The following is a 17,377-nucleotide window of genomic DNA, read 5'->3' as shown; positions in this document are numbered from 1 at the left end:
CAGAGGAGGATTTTATAGCTCCACACCAAAGATCTCTAGAAGAACAGGTGTACAACTGGTGCTCAAAACATCTACATAAGATCTATGTCCCAATTCGGTAAACAGTGCAAAACTGTCATAGATATTTTGTTTAGCTTCATTGTATATCCCAGTACAGAATGTAACCCATGGATTTGTTATGAAGGTTCACTGTTGTCTAAATTGTTGTTTTAAATGAATTTCCATTTTTGTAGATTTTGAAGCTACTAATAAATACAATTAATAAATAAATACATAAAAGTAAGGCATTAGAACCCATTAATAAATAACAAATTACAAAGTATAGGAGAAAGCGTCCAACATCCACTCCATCATCCTACTTTTCCACTAATTCTATATCTAGAGCAAATAATCTGCAACTTTAATGAGATTTACACAACAGACCATTGCACTTTCATTTCTTTGATATAACTGCTGAGAAATTGATGTTAAAATAGACAACTGTCACAATGAAATGCATACTAAGACTGACTTACTGGTTTCAGAAATGTGCTGTGTGTATGAGAGGTTTTGCCATTAAAAATAAATATAGATCCAGTACTCTAAAATTCAAATATTCATGCAAATTCAAATCTGCCACACACTGCTTTCTTAAGTTTCTATTTTTGTTTTTATTATCTGGATTTGACATATAAGTGAGAAGTGTGCGTGCCAAAATAGGGACAACATAGCAAATACAATGGTAAATCCAAAACTGACCACAGTGGATATGAAAACACAAAGTAATGTTTTTATTTGGAAATACAAACAAGCTTGCTTACGCCCATGAGTACACATTCGTTTCAGCGCCATAGAGCTATTTAACTGTTTCTCTTGAGACACACATCCTGTAGGGGGCGCGCTGTTGCTCATAAAGCCGAATCCTCCATTGAAGTTTATTCAAATCTCAGTAAGTTTTCTTGTATCATTAGGGACATTTTTACACTCAGAAGTATAATATTTTTAATATTTTAAGTATTTTATATCTGATGTACGGATATAAATATACCACAGCTATCTACAATAAAATTGTTTAACTTAAACTCCTATCCAGTAATCACAAACGACTGTGATTAGTCCTTCCTCAACAGCGCTGAGTAAAGGAACAGCTACCACGCGACCACTCTGCTTATGAGACGCTTCTGCAGCGGTCTGGACAGCAATTTACTCCCAAATAAACAGCCATTAAAATGAAAATACAAAGTGAAGGGGTAAAATATAATATTTTTATTTATACCCAATTACAAACCTCCTCTGGGCCGCGAATCGCCACATTTGCGTTGTTTTAAATTACCATTCTACACGTTTACTTTTCTAAAGAGCGCGCGGCCGGGCGCACATTAATGACGCTACTATGCATACTTAGTGCATACTTGCATACTCGTATGTGCAGAAACGCTGGAGGTCACTGTTACATGTCAAATGAGCGTTTTATTTTTATAGTGCGACAAAGTTGTTAATATGAATGGCACAAGATACTTTTTACATGTAATCGCACTTGTAAACCTGGTCCCCCTGGTTTCATTTTTCTTTTCTCTTCTTCTCACTTCTTTCATTTTCTTATTAACTACTTTTCTTTTTATTAACTACAGAGCCATTGGTGAGGCACACCAATGGGGTGAGGGGTCAGGGGCCAAACTAGGGACCCATGCACCTTGGTGGACTAGATGTAAAGATGTCATTGTGTGACTACAAGAAAAAAATATAAATGTAACCCTTCTTGATGTTATTTTAGTGCACTTTACTCTGTGTGTTGAAATTAGGTCACAAGTTGTCAGTGTGAGAGAAGTAAGCATGGCAGAGCTGGTAAGCACTAACGTACGGTCCTCCGTGTTGTTGTGTGGTTGCTAATCTCTCTGTGTCATTCAGTACCATTTCCCCCTCACCATGCTGCCCACTCCACCAGATAACATGGGTTCACCATGAACGGAGGAAGCCAATGACAGAAAAAAGCTAATTATGTGCCTCGTGTACCAGTCTTGAAAAAAAACAAACGAGCGAGGCCCATGCCCGCACTTGCAGCCTCCTTCTGTGCATCTCCTTTTCCCTTCTGCACTTTTTTTATAGAGTCCGGAAAACCAGAAGCCGCCTGCGTTGCACAATGAGGCTCCACTAGAAGCTAGGGGAGCAGAGCTATGTGGTCAACCCTAAGAGATGGAAACAGATGCAGAAGAGGGGAGGGGAGGTATCAAAGATACCATCACCAACCCGTGTTAAACTGAGATATAACCCTTTATTCCATGCCACTGAGTTGTATTTCCATACTACCAGATCCAAAAACTACTGTTTTGGATTATATTTCAAAGAATAAGATACATGTCAGCATGGACTGAGAGAGTAATTGGCTTAATTTCAGTGGGAACTAGTGTATGTGTTTGGTGGATTTTGGGGCCTTTTCTACACTATAACACAGCCACTCCAACACTTGAGAATGCTGGTCAATAAAGATAGGTTTTCAATTCTTAAATTCTTAATGATTCTTAAACTTTTAAATTTTGTCCTCCCCCAGTGTTGACTATTTGGTTACATTCTTGTCATGTAACTATGAGGACAACAAGAAAAACACTACATTTCTACGTTTCTTAAGAAACTGTAAGTGAAAAGTTTGTGCTTAAATCACAACCATGATGCTAGGATTGCTAGTTACCAGAGTCAGGGCCATATTAAGGTATTGCGGGGGGCGGGTGGCGGGGGAATAGTGGATGCCACCCCTTGGGAGTTGGGCTCCCTCAACAGCCACGGGCCCCTTGGCTTAAGTCCTGGTAAGCCCGTGCTTTATGTGACCCTGACCAGAGCTGTGCAACTACCAAGGTGTTTAGAGTAGTTCTTAGCATTTTGATGTGTGGTTGCTAGTGTGTTGTGGGTGGGTGCCAGGGCTAAGCGGTTGCTAAAGGGTTCATAGTGGTTTTTAGCATGTTGCTATGGGGTTGCTAGGGTTGTTGATGGTTTCCAGGGCTAAGCGGTTGCTAAAGGGATCATAGTGGTTTTTAGCATGTTTCTATGGGGTTGCTAGGGTGTTGTGAGTGGTTGCCAGGGCTATATTTTTGCAATGGGGTTGCTAGGGTTTTGTGGGTGGTTGCCATGGCTATGCAGTTGCAAAGGTGTTCAGAGTGGTTTTTTGCACATTGATATGAGGTTGCTAGGGTTTTGTGGGTGGTTGCCAGGGCTATGCTATTGCAAAGGTGTTCAGAGTGTTTTTTGCAGGTTGCTATGGGGTTGCTAGGGTGTTGTTAGTGGGTGCCAGGGCTATGCGGTTGCTAAAGTGTTCAGAGTGGTTTTAAGCATGTTGCTATGGGGTTGCTAGGGTTTTGTGGGTGGTTGCCAGTGCGATGTGTTTGTAAAGGTGTTCAGAGTGGGTTTTAGCATGTTGCTATGGGGTTGCAAGGGTTTTGTTGGTGGTTTCCAGGGCTAAACGGTTGCTAAAGGGATCATAGTGGTTTTTAGCATGTTTCTATGGGGTTGCTAGGGTGTTTTGGGTGGTTGCCAGGGCTATGCAGTTGCAAAGGTGTTCAGAGTGGTTTTTTGCACGTTGATATGGGGTTGCTAGGGTTTTGTGGGTGGTTGCCAAGGCAAAGTAATTGCTAAGGTGTTCAGAGTGGTTTTTAGCATGTTGCTATGAGGTTGCTAGGGTTTTGTGGGTGGTTGCCAGTGCTATATGGTTGCAAAGGTGATCAGAGTGTTTTTTGCACAAAGCTATGGGGTTGCTTGGGGTTTGTGGGTGGTTTCCAGTGCTATGCGGTTGCATAGGTGTTCAGAGTATTTTTTTAGCATGTTGCTATGGGGCTGCGTGGGTGTTGTGGGTGGTTGCCAGGGTTATGCGATTGTGAAGGTGTTCAAAGTAGTTTTTAGCACGTTGCTATGCGGAAGGATATTATGAATGGTTGCCAGGGCTGTGTGGTTGCTAAGGTGTTCAGAGAGGTTTTAGCAAATTGCTATGTAGTTACTAGGGTGTTTTGGGTGGGCCAGGGTTATGCGATTGCTAAGGTGTTCGGAGTAGTTTTTAGCATGATACTATGTGGTTGCTAGGCTGTTGTGGGTTGTTACCAAGGCTATGCAATTGCTAAGGTGTTCAGAGAGGTTTTTAGCATGTTGCTATTGTGGTTGCTAGGTGATTGCTAACTGGCCCAAGTCCACAGAACCCATCCCCAAGTTTCAATGACATTCTGGCTTGAATCACTCCTTCAATGCAAGTCTGGAATATTTATTTTTATTTATTTTTTATTTTTTATTTTTCATTTGTAAGATGTAAATTCTAAGTCTAATCACTTATATTTTCAGTTGATTTGTTTATCTTATTTAAAGCTCTTTTTAAGTGTTTAAGCTTAAAGTACCCCTTTTGAGTGATTTTAATAAATAAAATGTAGAACATTTTTCCACACAAATTGGGCAAATTAGCTTAAAAAAAAAGGTGACTTTAGCCAAAAGGTAAGTAGTCTGCATCCCTGAATTAGAAGTATGACCTTTAGCAAACACCACTAATTATGCAAAAACATACTAAAATATTTATATTATTAAAAAAAAAATAATAATAAAAAAAATTATACAGTTCATTCAGTTCCATTGAGTTTTGGACTGTTGTTGACAATGAATCATAGTTTACATATCTTTTACATTATAACCAAATACTATTGAAGAAATGTTATTTTTCCTTTGGGTTTGAATTGGCACTAAAACAGATCATTTGATTTTTTTTAAAAAAATGTGACATCATTTGGCACTGCTGGAGTGTAAAAGTGCACTTGGTTGACTCCCTTGTACTATGGAAAGTGCTGGATTTGCATGTGTGCTGTCATGACACATTGTAACTGTCAAACTCCCACTGCAAGCTAATTACCAAGCGGCAGTGCTTACAATAGACCCATAGAAAAAGCCCAACCACAATATTAAACGTGAGCGTTATGATTTAAATATCCATTAAAATGGTTTTGGTGTAAAGATTCTGTTTTGAATGTCAAAGTGCGTTCAAGCAAGGCCCCACACTTCTCTTGTGAGAATACATGTGTCTGTTTTCCAGAATTAGTTAGTAGTTGCAAAAAGCAGAGAAAATCAGCATGTATTCATATTTTACATAAACATTTACTTGTAAACCTGATGAAATATCAATTTCAGAAACTTTTCAAACATGAAAAGAGTACAAAAGCCAAAATTGTGTGTACAAACACTGTAAACAATAAAGGAGGGTCCAAAAAATCAAAGATAAGTTAAAAAGAGGATGAAAAATTTCTAGGTCACCAGTCAAATGTAAGCAAATCTGTGACAAGGACCATGTTAACTCCTTTAAGCAAAAGGTAAGATTTCCATTGAAACACACAAGATGCTCTTTGGAACATCCTCAAATCTTGCTGAGTTTTGCACAAACTTCTGGGGTCCATGCCAGCTTGAGTGCTTCAGTAATTCTGTAATTTCTGCAAAAATTCCATATTTCGTATGAGGCATTAAACCGATGTCCTCAGTGGTCATTAAAAATCCCAGGGCACTTCTCGTAAAGAGTAGGGGTGTAACCCCGGTGTCCTGGCCAAATTCCCCCCATTGGCCCTTATCCATCATGGCCTCCTAATAATCCCCATCCATGAATTGGCTCTATCACTCCACTCTCTCCTCTCCACCAACAGCTGGTGTGTGGTGAGCATACTGGTGCACTATGGCTGCCGTCACATCATCCAATTGGATGCTGCACATTGGTGGTGGTTGAGGAGAGTCCCCTGTTCACCATGTAAAATGCTTTGAGTGTAGTGTCAGAAAAGCACTGTATAAGAGTAAAGTTCATTCAATTTATTAAATTAAACTTTTCACTCAGACTGTTAGTCTGCTGATATGATTTGTAATGAAAATAAGAAAGAATTCAAAATAGTGGTCTCAGACTTTTGGACCACATTGTGTGTATATACAGTGCATCCGGAAAGTATTCACAGCGCTTCACTTTTTCCACATTTTGTTATGTTACAGCCTTATTTCAAAATTGATTAAATTCATTATTTTCCTCAATTCTACAAACAATACCCCATAATGACAACGTGAAAGAAGTTTGTTTGAAATCTTTGAAAATTTATAAAAAAAAAAAAATTAAAAAAAAAACAACACACATGTACATAAGTATTCACAGCCTTTGCGCAATACTTTGATGAAGCACCTTTGGCACTAATTACAGCCTCAAATCTTTTTGAGTATGATGCTACAAGCTTGGCACACCTATTTTTGGGCAGTTTCTCCCATTCTTCTTTGCAGGACCTCTCAAGCTCCATCAGGTTGGATGGGGAGCACAGCCATTTTCAGATCTCTCCAGAGATGTTCAATCGGGTTCAAGTCTGGGCTCTGGCTGGGCCACTCAAGGACATTCACAGAGTTGTGCCGGAGCCACTCCTTTTTTACCTTGGCTGTGTGCTTAGGGTCGTTGTCCTGTTGGAAGATGAACCGTCACCCCAGTCTGAGGTTCAGAGCGCTCTGGAGCAGGTTTTCATCAAGGATGTCTCTGTACATTGTTGCATTCATCTTTCCCTCGATCCTGACTAGTCTCCCAGTTCCTGCCGCTGAAAAACATCCCCATAGTATGATGCTGCAACCACCATGCTTCACTGTAGGGATGTATTGGCCAGGTGATGAGCGGTGTCTGGTTTCCTCCAGACATGACGCTTGCCATTCAGGCCAAAGAGTTCAATCTTTGTTTCTTATGGTCTGAGAGTCCTTCAGGTGCTTTTTGGCAAACTCCACGCGGGTTATCATGTGCCTTCTACTGAGGAGTGGCTTCCGTCTGGCCACACTACCATACAGGCCTGATTGGTGGAGTGCTGCAGAGATGGTTGTTCTTCTGGAAGGTTCTCCTCTCTCCACAGAGAAATGCTGGAGCTCTGTCAGAGTGACCATCGGGTTCTTGGTCACCTCTCTGACTAAGGCCCTTCTCCCCCAATTGCTCAGTTTGGCCGGGCGGCCAGTTCTAGGAAGAGTCCTGATGGTTCCAATCTTCTTCCATTTACAGATGATGAAGGCCACTGTGCTCATTGGGACCTTCAATGCTGCAGAAATTGTTCTGTACCCTTCCCCAGATCTGTGCCTCAATACAATCCTGTCTCGGAGGTCTACAGACAATTCCTTGGACTTCATGGCTTGGTTTGTGCTCTGACATGCACTGTTAACTGTGGGACCTTATATAGACAGTTGTGTGCCTTTCCAAATCATGTCCAATCAACTGAATTTACCACAGGTGGACTCCAATCAAGTTGTAGAAACATCTCAAGGATGATCAGTGGAAACAGGATGCACCTGAGCTCAATTTTGAGTGTCATGGCAAAGGCTGTGAATACTTATGTACATGTGATTTTTTTCATTTTTTATTTTTAATCAATTTTCAAAGATTTCATACAAACTTCTTTCACGTTGTCATTATGGGGTATTGTTTGTAGAATTTTGAGGAAAATAATGAATTTAATCCATTTTGGAATAAGGCTGTAACATAAAATGTGGAAAAAGTGAAGCACTGTGAATACTTTCCGGATGCACTGTATCACCTGTGTTGCATATACATGCAACATAACATTGTTAGTAGACCACTTAAAAAAAATAGTGTGAAAAAATTAATGTGAAAAATGCTTTAGAGACTTTACTTTCGAGACATCCACAATGTTAAAAGTGCCCAAAGTTGAAAAAACACCAATAAAGACATTTATTCGTTTTATTCATCCACATCCGTACAAAAAAAAGAGTAAAGTTTACATATATGTTTACACTGAGTGTTTTCACTGATGACTGGGTTAATGTGAGTGTATTATATCTGCGTAACAAAATCATGCAGAAGTTCTTCCAACTATCCATACACTCCTTACAGTCTTTTGTCCAGTTTCTCACACCATGCTGGGCAAGATAGCAGCTGATTGGTGGTATGGATAGGGCAGGGTGGCATGGCCGTGGTACGCAGTGCTGGGTGACAGTGAATGAGAAGAGTGGCTGTAGACCCCCAGATGACCTGGGCTCAGAGAATACGAGTCGAAATGCTGATCTGAGATGTGGCCCTTGGAAAAATCACAATACAGATTCTCCTCTACAGCATTAAGTTTCTTTCCTTTCCTGTTTTTGCTTGATACTTTACGGTTGCGCGTCTGTATAACTTCTTTCTTCATAGAAAGTGGCCTGTTTACCTAATGAGAAGTGAAAATATTACATCCAATTTTTCAAGTTTATTAAAAGCTTTAGATAACTACAAAGGTAGAGTAAGTTCATTCAATAAATGAAAATTCTGCCATCATTTACTCATCTTCATGTTGTTCTCAACCTGGATGGCTTTCTTTCTTCCATCGAAACGCAAAAGAAGAAATTTTAATAGATGTTTATTCTGATGTTTGGGGCTGTCATAAAACATAAAAGCACCATAAAAGTAGTGCACATGACTCGTCCGCTATATTTCAAGTCTACTAAAGTCAAATGATAAATTTGTGTGTGGAACAGACTTTCCCCCGGGGTACACATGAAGAAAGAAAAGACATCTATGGGATTGGAATGTTATAGTTTTGAGTAAATGATGACAGATTGTTATATTTGGGTCTTTAACTGAGTAAGTTTGACATATTAACTGCCAAAAAGTGATCCTGAAAAATTAAGCACGCAAAAAGAAGTCACTCACATTGTGCAGTTTGAAATAGAGACCGCAGGCATTACACACGGGCTCTCCGCTGATGTTGCGTCTCCACAACGTGGTGGTGCTGGTCTGGCAGTTTGCACACTGTGTGCTTATTCGCTTATTGACCACCTACAGAAAGAGAGACAGATGGTAGAATTACTCTACATGTCATATACTTGAGGTTTGCTCTGAAACAGCACATTATTTGGCTTCAAGGTAGAATATACAGTAATTATTGCTGCTTATTAATGTTCATTCAGTATCTGTGAGGTGTACCAGTCTCTTCTTGGGTCGGATAAGAGGCCGGTTCTGTCTGTTCATCTTGTGGTACAATCCGCAAGCATTGCAGAGGTAGTGGCCCGTTCCATCGCGCCGCCACAGAGGGGTGGCAGTGGCTCCACAGTTCACACACTCTCGTGCCTCTGTCAGCAAAAAAGATATGAATTTGTTTCGTTTAAATTGCACGACATCATCTAACATTATCAGAAATTAATTTCTTTGTCTTATATGAATAAAGAAAAAATATTTTTATGTAAGAATAAAGCAACACCTTAAAACTAGTCACTAGTTTATTTAATTTTTCAAATATACTTTACATTAAGGTTCCATTTGTTAGCATTAGTTAACTACCAGGGGTGTAGATTCCAGCGGGGTTGGGGGGAGGTAATTTTAATAAAAATCAATCCCAGGTACATGAAAGTGTCTGAATTTGAAGACACCCATATATACTGTTCAAAATTCAGACAATAATTATTTGTCTCATGTTAATGTAATTAATTCCTCCTGTGGTTACTCTGCTAGAACATCTGTAACTTGAGGGGAACTGACTTCATACATCCATTAAAAATCACCTTGACACAGTTGATTTAAAGTCATAAATGACTCAGAACAGTGACGTTAGTTCTGAGAAAAACTCTAGCAGCATTTGCTTGCAGATGCCACTTGGTTTGTTATTTTGTTATCAAGTGCAATGACATTCATAAACTTGTGTGACTTAAAGGGATAGTTTACCCAAAAATGAAATTCTCTTATCATTTATTCACCCTCATGCCATCCCAGATGTGTTTTGACTTTCCATACAATGCAAGTGAATGGTGACCAAAATTTGAAGCTCCAAAAAGCACATAAAGGCAGCATAAAAGTAATCCATATGACTCCAGTGGTTTAATCCATGTCTTCAGAAGTGATCTAATCGGTTTTTGGTGAGAACAGAAAAAAAATATATAACTCCTTTTTCACTGTACATCTTGCCATTGTTGTCTCTAGGCATGATCATGATTCTTATGCATGTGTAGAGCGCTAGATGGTTCTAGGAAGTGTAATCGAGCTTGAAATCATGATTGCAAAAAAGACTGCTGATGTCAAGATTTATAGTGAAAAAAAAAAGTTATGTTTTGGTCTGTTTTCACACAAAACCACTTGGAATTGCTTTAGAATACACGGATTAAGCCCCTGGAGTCATATGGATTACGTGTATGCTGCTTTTATGTGCTTTTTGAAGCTTCAAAGTTCTGGACACCATTCACTTGCATTGTATGGACCTACAGAGCTGATATATTCTTCTAAAAATCTTCATTTGTGTTCTGCAGAAGAAAGAAAGTCATACACATCTGGGATGACATGAGGGTGAGTAAATGATGAGAGAATATTCATTTTTGTGTGAACTATTACTTTAAGTGTCCAAATACATTTTGGGGCCAGTCTAGATCACTCCATTCATGGTTTGAAGCAAACCTAGGACCTAACAGTACCACCACCACCCCAAACCAGGGTAGCACTTTATTTTACAGTACTGTTCTACATTTATGTACTATATAATTACAACAACTGCAGTAATTAATAGGTACTAACCCTAAACCTAACCCCAACCCTAACCTTAACCCGTATTAAGTACATGTAGTTACCTAATATTTCACATTACTTTCTTGGGTAAGTACACTGCATGTATACTGAAAGTACATGTACTGTAAAATAAAGTGTAACCCAAACCTGCCTGTTAGCAATACTTTCTCACCTGTAGGGGAGAATCTCATCTTGCTGCGTAATGTCGGAGAGAAGGATGTGGGTGTACAGAGAACTGCACTATTGTAATCCTGTGTCATGCTCCCATATGGACCGCAGTGGCTCACTGACTGTGAGTGTGGCAGTGTGTGTGCTTTTGAGGAGTGTGTATGCACATACACACCGCTTACAGAATGGTTGAGTGGATACACACCACCAAATGCCTCCCCACCTCCTGGAGGGCTCATCCTCTCTCCTTTCAGGCTATCCTGAAGACTGAACACCTCTTTGTGGTCTGGGATAGGAGAGGAAAGTGCAGAGCAAGGAGGTTTGGTGGAGGAGAGGGGAGTGGAGGCATAGAAAGATGAGGAGGGTGTCTTTGATAAGGCACTGCTGTGCCAGGATGATGGAGATGATGGGAAGAGGTTGGGTAGAGAGGAACCAATTGAACCTTCGAACCAGGACAGGTTGCCGAGGAATGGAGAGGAGTAAACGGGATATACTGAGGGAGAGAGAGAGTATAATGCTCAAAAACTGAACTGAAGTCAGAGAATTGATTATAATTGATTAGAAGCAGGAGTGTAATGTACTTGATGAATCTCAATGATTCCTTTTTTTTCCATACTTTATTTATTATAATCTCTGCATGTACAGATCCCATCATAAAATTACAGATACCGTTAGCTGATGTTGTTTTTTTTTTGTTTTGTTTTTTATTAACAATTTTTATTGACAAACTTTTATTCAACAAATTAAATAAACATCACAGAAAATGCGGAATCAAATTATGTACAATTAAACCCTTCCCCCCGAACACCCCCACTCGACACAAGCATTCACCCCAGTGGTCATAAATATTTGGAAACAAAAACACAAAACACACACACACACACACACACACACACACACACACACATAAATAAATAAATAAATAAATAAAAAGCATATTTTCCAAAAACAATCAAATTGCACACACATATTTAAAACTAGAGATCCCTCTCCACTACCCCTCCCCGAAAGCCTTCCAAAAAGGCCAAATATCTGCCCCATTTCCTATCAAATAACCCCAGATTTCCCAGCCTTCTATACATCCCTTCCTCAAAGGTCGCCACCCTCCCCATCTCTGAGCACCACTCATGAAATGAGGGTGCTCCAACTGACCTCCAACCCCTTAAAATAACCTGTCTGGTGATCATGACGCTCGTTAGGGCCCAACTCTTTATGTGCCGATTCTCAACGTCGATGACCACCCCATCGCCCAAAATACAGAGTCTGGGGCAAAGTGAAAGCCGAGTGCCCAATACATCACATATAAGACTCTGAACTTTCAACCAGAACTCCTGGATCTCAACACACCCCCAAAAGACATGAGTTATGTCTCCAAGCTCTGATTGACATTGCCAGCAGGTGGGTGTGTCTTGAAACCAAGCCTAAACAATCTGGAGGGGGTCCAATAAAATCGATGTAAAATCTTAAATTGCATAAGGCGAACCCTTGCATCTCTAGATGCAGACTTGACATTTTTTAGGATCCTAGCCCACACCCCCTCCTCCAGTGTCAAGTTTAGATCTTTCTCCCATAATTTTTTGAGAGAATTCAAAGTTCCGTCCCCCAGACTCTGAATTAACATGGAGTAATACACTGATGCTTCATGACCCTTCCCAAAAGCAGCAATCACCACTCCCAGAGTATCTGCCGCACTGGAGGGGGGGTTGCGTGCCACTCCCAAAAACAGTGCAGAGTAGGTGGCGCAGCTGTAAATACTTATAAAACTGAGATCTGGGAATGCCAAAATGTTGAACCAAATTTTCAAAAGGTCTCAATACTCCACTCTCAAATAGGTCACCAAGTGTATTAACCCCCCTCACAATCTAATCTGACCAACAGAAAGGGGACTTATTAATGCATAGTTTAGGGTTCAGCCATATGCTCGAGGCTACGTTTAAATAAATAACAGAATTAAACACTCTGGACACTTTTGTCCATATCGAGTGCAAATACAAAATAACGGGGTGCGACTTAACCTCTCCAGCTAGTTTAATCGAAAGGCTTTGCAGTGGCGAGATAGGGGCAAGAACTTCCTTTTCAATACAAAACCAGGGAGGGGCTCTCTCAGGTGGAAGCGACCAATGAGCCAAATGTCTAAGACTGAATGCATAATAATAAAATAAAATCTTGGGTAGGCCTAGCCCACCTTTGTCAATCGGCCTATGTAACTTACTGAAATTTAACCTGGGATGTTTACCATTCCAAATGAAAGACTTCGCTATGCTATCAAATTGCTTGAAATAAGAGAGGGGGACATCTACAGGGAGAGATTGTAGCAGGTAGTTGAATTTTGGAATACAATTCATTTTAATAACATTAACCTTTCCAATCATCAATAAGTGTAATGAAGCCCACCTGTCCACATCATTCGAAAACCTTTTTATTAAGGGATCAGAATTAACTCTGACTAAATCAGACAAATTTGCTGGGAATAAAATTCCCAAATACTTAATTCCCTGTTTGGGCCACCGGAAGGCACCCGGTTGGAAGGCCGTTACTGGTCAGTATGCTGTCAGAGCCAAAGCTTCGGATTTAGACCAATTGACTTTGTATCCCGAGAACTTAGAAAAGGAGTTAATAATTCTGTGGAGGCAAGGCATAGATCTAGAAGGGTCGGAGACGAATAATAAATATAATCTGCATAAAGCAGAAGCTTATGCACCACACCTCCCGCCATCACCCCTGGAAAATCATCCTCCTTTCTTATCGCAGCTGCTAATGGTTCCAGGGCAAGACAGAATAATAATGTGGAAAGAGGGTAACCTTGCCGGGTGCCCCTATCCAGAGTAAAATAATCTGAAATTAATCCATTAGTTTGTACCGCTGCTACAGGGTGTCTGTTAACTGATGTTGTTAAAAATATATGCTTGAGTGTTTCTTCAACTTCGGGCACTTCTAGCACAGCTGACTTCTAGAAAGTAAAGTCTCATTTAAAAAAAAAAAAAATCACATTCTCCCTAATGTTTTATTCATTTGCTAACAATGTCCAACAGTGAATGTACATTATTTATGATTTATGTAATTGTTTTACTTTTTTTCTGAGAGTTATGAAAATTCCCATCACAGTGTCATTTTCAGCACTTTTAAAAAAACAAAATTCTGTATTGTGTTTAATAGAATTCTGCGGTGGAAATGACGCTGATGGAACTTAAATTTTTTATGTTTTTGAAATAAAATGGCCAACTCATTTGTCTTGCTAAGGCTAATTTCAGAGCTAACATTTTATTTATCCTAAATATACACAATTAAATCATATTTTCACACTTTTTTCATAATTTGGCAAAATTACAGCTTGACTGGAAAAGACGCCCTATAAAAATATTCCGTTTACAAGTGATGTTTACCTTGATTTTTCTTTGTTTTCTTATATTCCATCTCAAGCATGCTCTTGTCGAATTGGTTAACAAGGGCACTAACTTTATAATATATATATATATTAGGACAAAATTTTTTGGTGTGGTGGAAATAACGGCACAGCTGTGGGACACTTGCAATTTTTTTAATTCTTTAAAAAGAAATAATTGTCCCACAATAAATATTGAAATGGTTTATGTTTATTTCACTCTTTGTTTAGATTATCGTAGTTTTAAACATGCAATAATTTGTATTTTTATAATGGTATTTTCATGCTTTAGTGTTGAATGTCTGGGACAAGGCAAAAACAATACATAAAAAGGCATTTAAAAAAGTACCAGGTAAAAAGTTCTCAATTCAGTTTTAATGTGGCCTTCATATAACAAAATACAAATACAAATTCAACCCCTGGGACATTAAATTGCCCGAAGAAACACCCATATATAAACACATACACATAATTGTGCCCCCCTTGTTAATAAGTGATTCACATATGGAAGAAAACAAAGAGACAAAATGAAGTAAAGAGAAATTATACATTAGTGTGGAATCAAACTTAATTCCTAAAGTATTCTTTTTGGGGAGTTTGTACTTTATTTGATTACTAAGTATATATTTCATCAGTCATCATGACTAAATGGATATTTCCCTTATTAAAAGATTTGCATTTAGCTAACAAGCCAAATGAGATAATGTTCCCATGAAATTTAATTAAATTTAATTTCAAACAGTTTTATTTAAAACAGCTGAAATGAATCACTTCATCTCAGTCTTTGACCTAAAGCAAAGTTTCAGTTATAAACATTGCTGAAGATGGACAAATCTGACTTGAATTTGTCCACGTCAAACAATTTAAAATAAAATGCCAACTTTTCCTTGCTCTTTTTACACCCCTGATTAAAGGGTATAATGTATTAATTCAGGACAGTGTGTAACAATGTTTGACAGGACAGTATATTTTGGACATGTAATACCATTGTATTCTTTGAAGTACACTGGAGTACAATGTACATAACATGGTATTTGAAAATGGTAATCATTCTGTACCATGGCATATCTATGTCATACTGTCACTATACCATGAATGCACCACGAGTAGCAAGACACTAAAACTCATAATATATGGGCTCAAGCTCTTATGCCAGTTTTCTGTGCCCTATACATGTGGCACTGACCTGGGTTGTGTTGAAACGCTCCGGAGCCGCGGCTATGGACAAGACTGGTGAACACAGAGGGGAAACTAGTGTGTTCAGTCTCAGGGCAGGGGAACGATGACCCCTCCTCATTGTGGGCCAGATAAGTGGAGTCAGATGGGTAGGTGGGCATTACCTCCGATGGCATCATTGAGGACGATACCCAGCGAGACTGCTCAATGGAGGTCTCCATGTGTATCAAGAACTCTCTCTGTATTGAATTAACCAGAAATATAGGGGTGATAAAATGCATGCACTGTGATACAATGAAAATTGGTTAAGGAATTTATTAAATCAATGTTAATACTTTAATAATACCCAATGTATTTTGTGTTAAATACAATTCTTGAACTATTTTTAGTAATAAAATGGTTATGAATCACATCAAATAATGAAATTGAAGAAACGAACGATGGTTACATGAACACATTAGGTATCATGAAATAACAATGAACAATGTTTTTTGCAGCAATTATTAATCATGGTTCATGTTAATTTATCAATACTATTGTTCTTTGTTAGTTCATGTTACAGTAGTTCAGGGGTTTTCAAACTCTTTGATGCCAAGGACCCCCAAATATGATGATCCGCTTGCAAGTTACACCTTCTTGAAATATAAAAGCAGCTACTGTATATATTTTCAGGAATAAAGGCTCATTTATACTGTGTGAGAAAAATAGTATGCGGGATATAATACTGTATATAAAAAATTAAATAATTCGCTTTTATAATGTCATTATACTTAAGCCCATATAAAATGACTAAATATTATTATTTTCATATTATTAATATCAAACTGTAATAATGTTATAACTTATTAATTGTTAGTTTTATTTATTTTTTCTCTAAAATTTCCTCCCAGCAAATGCTTTAGGCATTTAACTAATAACATGATTATAACATAATTTAACATAATGCATTCATAAATGTTAATGTACTTTTAATGTTTTAAAATATATTATATATACCTCTGAAATGAATGTTAAAATGTTTTACTGTCTGGATAAACTATTACACTTTAATATTGAGAATACTGAAATAACATTATATGTGTATGATTTGTAATTAATGAATATACGACACAATTTAATAATTTCAGCAGTTAGAATAATAGAAAATCAGCAAGTATTACAATCACAATAAAATGTATTTTTAAGCACTTCACGCTTTCAATCCATTGTCAGTACTTGTATTTCGAAATGCCAAAAAAACACCCATTGGATCTTTAATCGAAAGTATAATTAATACTGCTTTAAAGTCCACCATTAAGACAAGTTACAAAAGCAATCAAAGTCTCGTTTATCTACTTAGCACAATATAAGAATTACATTTATAGAAGCAAATTACTGATATATCTGATTGTTCGACTGTAAGCAGATAATGTAATGTGGACATACCTGAGATTATCTGTTGACCGTGAGCAGGACAGGTGTGTGTGATGTTGGCGAGTGTAAAGTGGAGAGCTGTGGATGGGTCAGAACTTTTAAGGTTTCTGTGCTCTGGTACTGAGGGTGATTGAGGTTACACATGTGGGGTGGTAGGTGGAGCCAAAGACAGGTCAACTTGAGGAAATATGGTGCCTCATAAGTACAAATGTAAGAAACACTACACTGAAAACCTATTTGTAAATCAAAAAATTTCAGATGAACATGCAAAGCCAACAATAAGCATTTTAAAGTTCTTAAATCTCCTAAAACACGCACACACAACATTTGGTCATCACAATGTAGGCAAAACCTGACCCACACAGAGAAAAAAAAAAAAAGATGCAATGAAAGTGAATAGTGACTGACTAAACATTTTGCCTAACATCTCCTTTTGTGTTTCACATGGGAATGAAAGTCATAAAGGTTTAAAACAACATAAGGGTGAGATATCAATTTAAATAGTCTATTTTTCATTTAAATAGTCCCGCCGTAAGACAAATTAATGTTTGAAAGTATTTTGTGTAGTCTCTCAATTTTTTATGAGATTGTAAATGCAGCATGTATTAATTAAACCAGAATTAGAAATATGCTTAAAATAGTTTTAGATTAAGTGGCTATATCACAGTAAGAAAAAAAATTACGTTAAATTTAGGGTATAAATACCGGCAGCTGTGATTACCAGTAATTTGCCTTAAAAAATACAGTGACCATGTTTCAGGCTTTACGAG

General features: G+C 38.2%; 1 pseudogene; it reads right to left on the bottom strand.

Moving 5' to 3' along the window:
- Window positions 1–7,461: 7,461 nt before the first annotated feature.
- On the bottom strand, window positions 7,462–16,854 carry LOC127424433 (GATA-binding factor 1-A-like; annotated as a pseudogene).
- Window positions 16,855–17,377: the final 523 nt, after the last annotated feature.

This window comes from Myxocyprinus asiaticus, chromosome 33, assembly GCF_019703515.2.
Source record: "Myxocyprinus asiaticus isolate MX2 ecotype Aquarium Trade chromosome 33, UBuf_Myxa_2, whole genome shotgun sequence".
Lineage (NCBI taxonomy): Eukaryota > Metazoa > Chordata > Actinopteri > Cypriniformes > Catostomidae > Myxocyprinus > Myxocyprinus asiaticus.
Note: the sequence above shows the minus strand (reverse complement) of the source record. Positions and strands in the feature narration are given on the sequence as shown.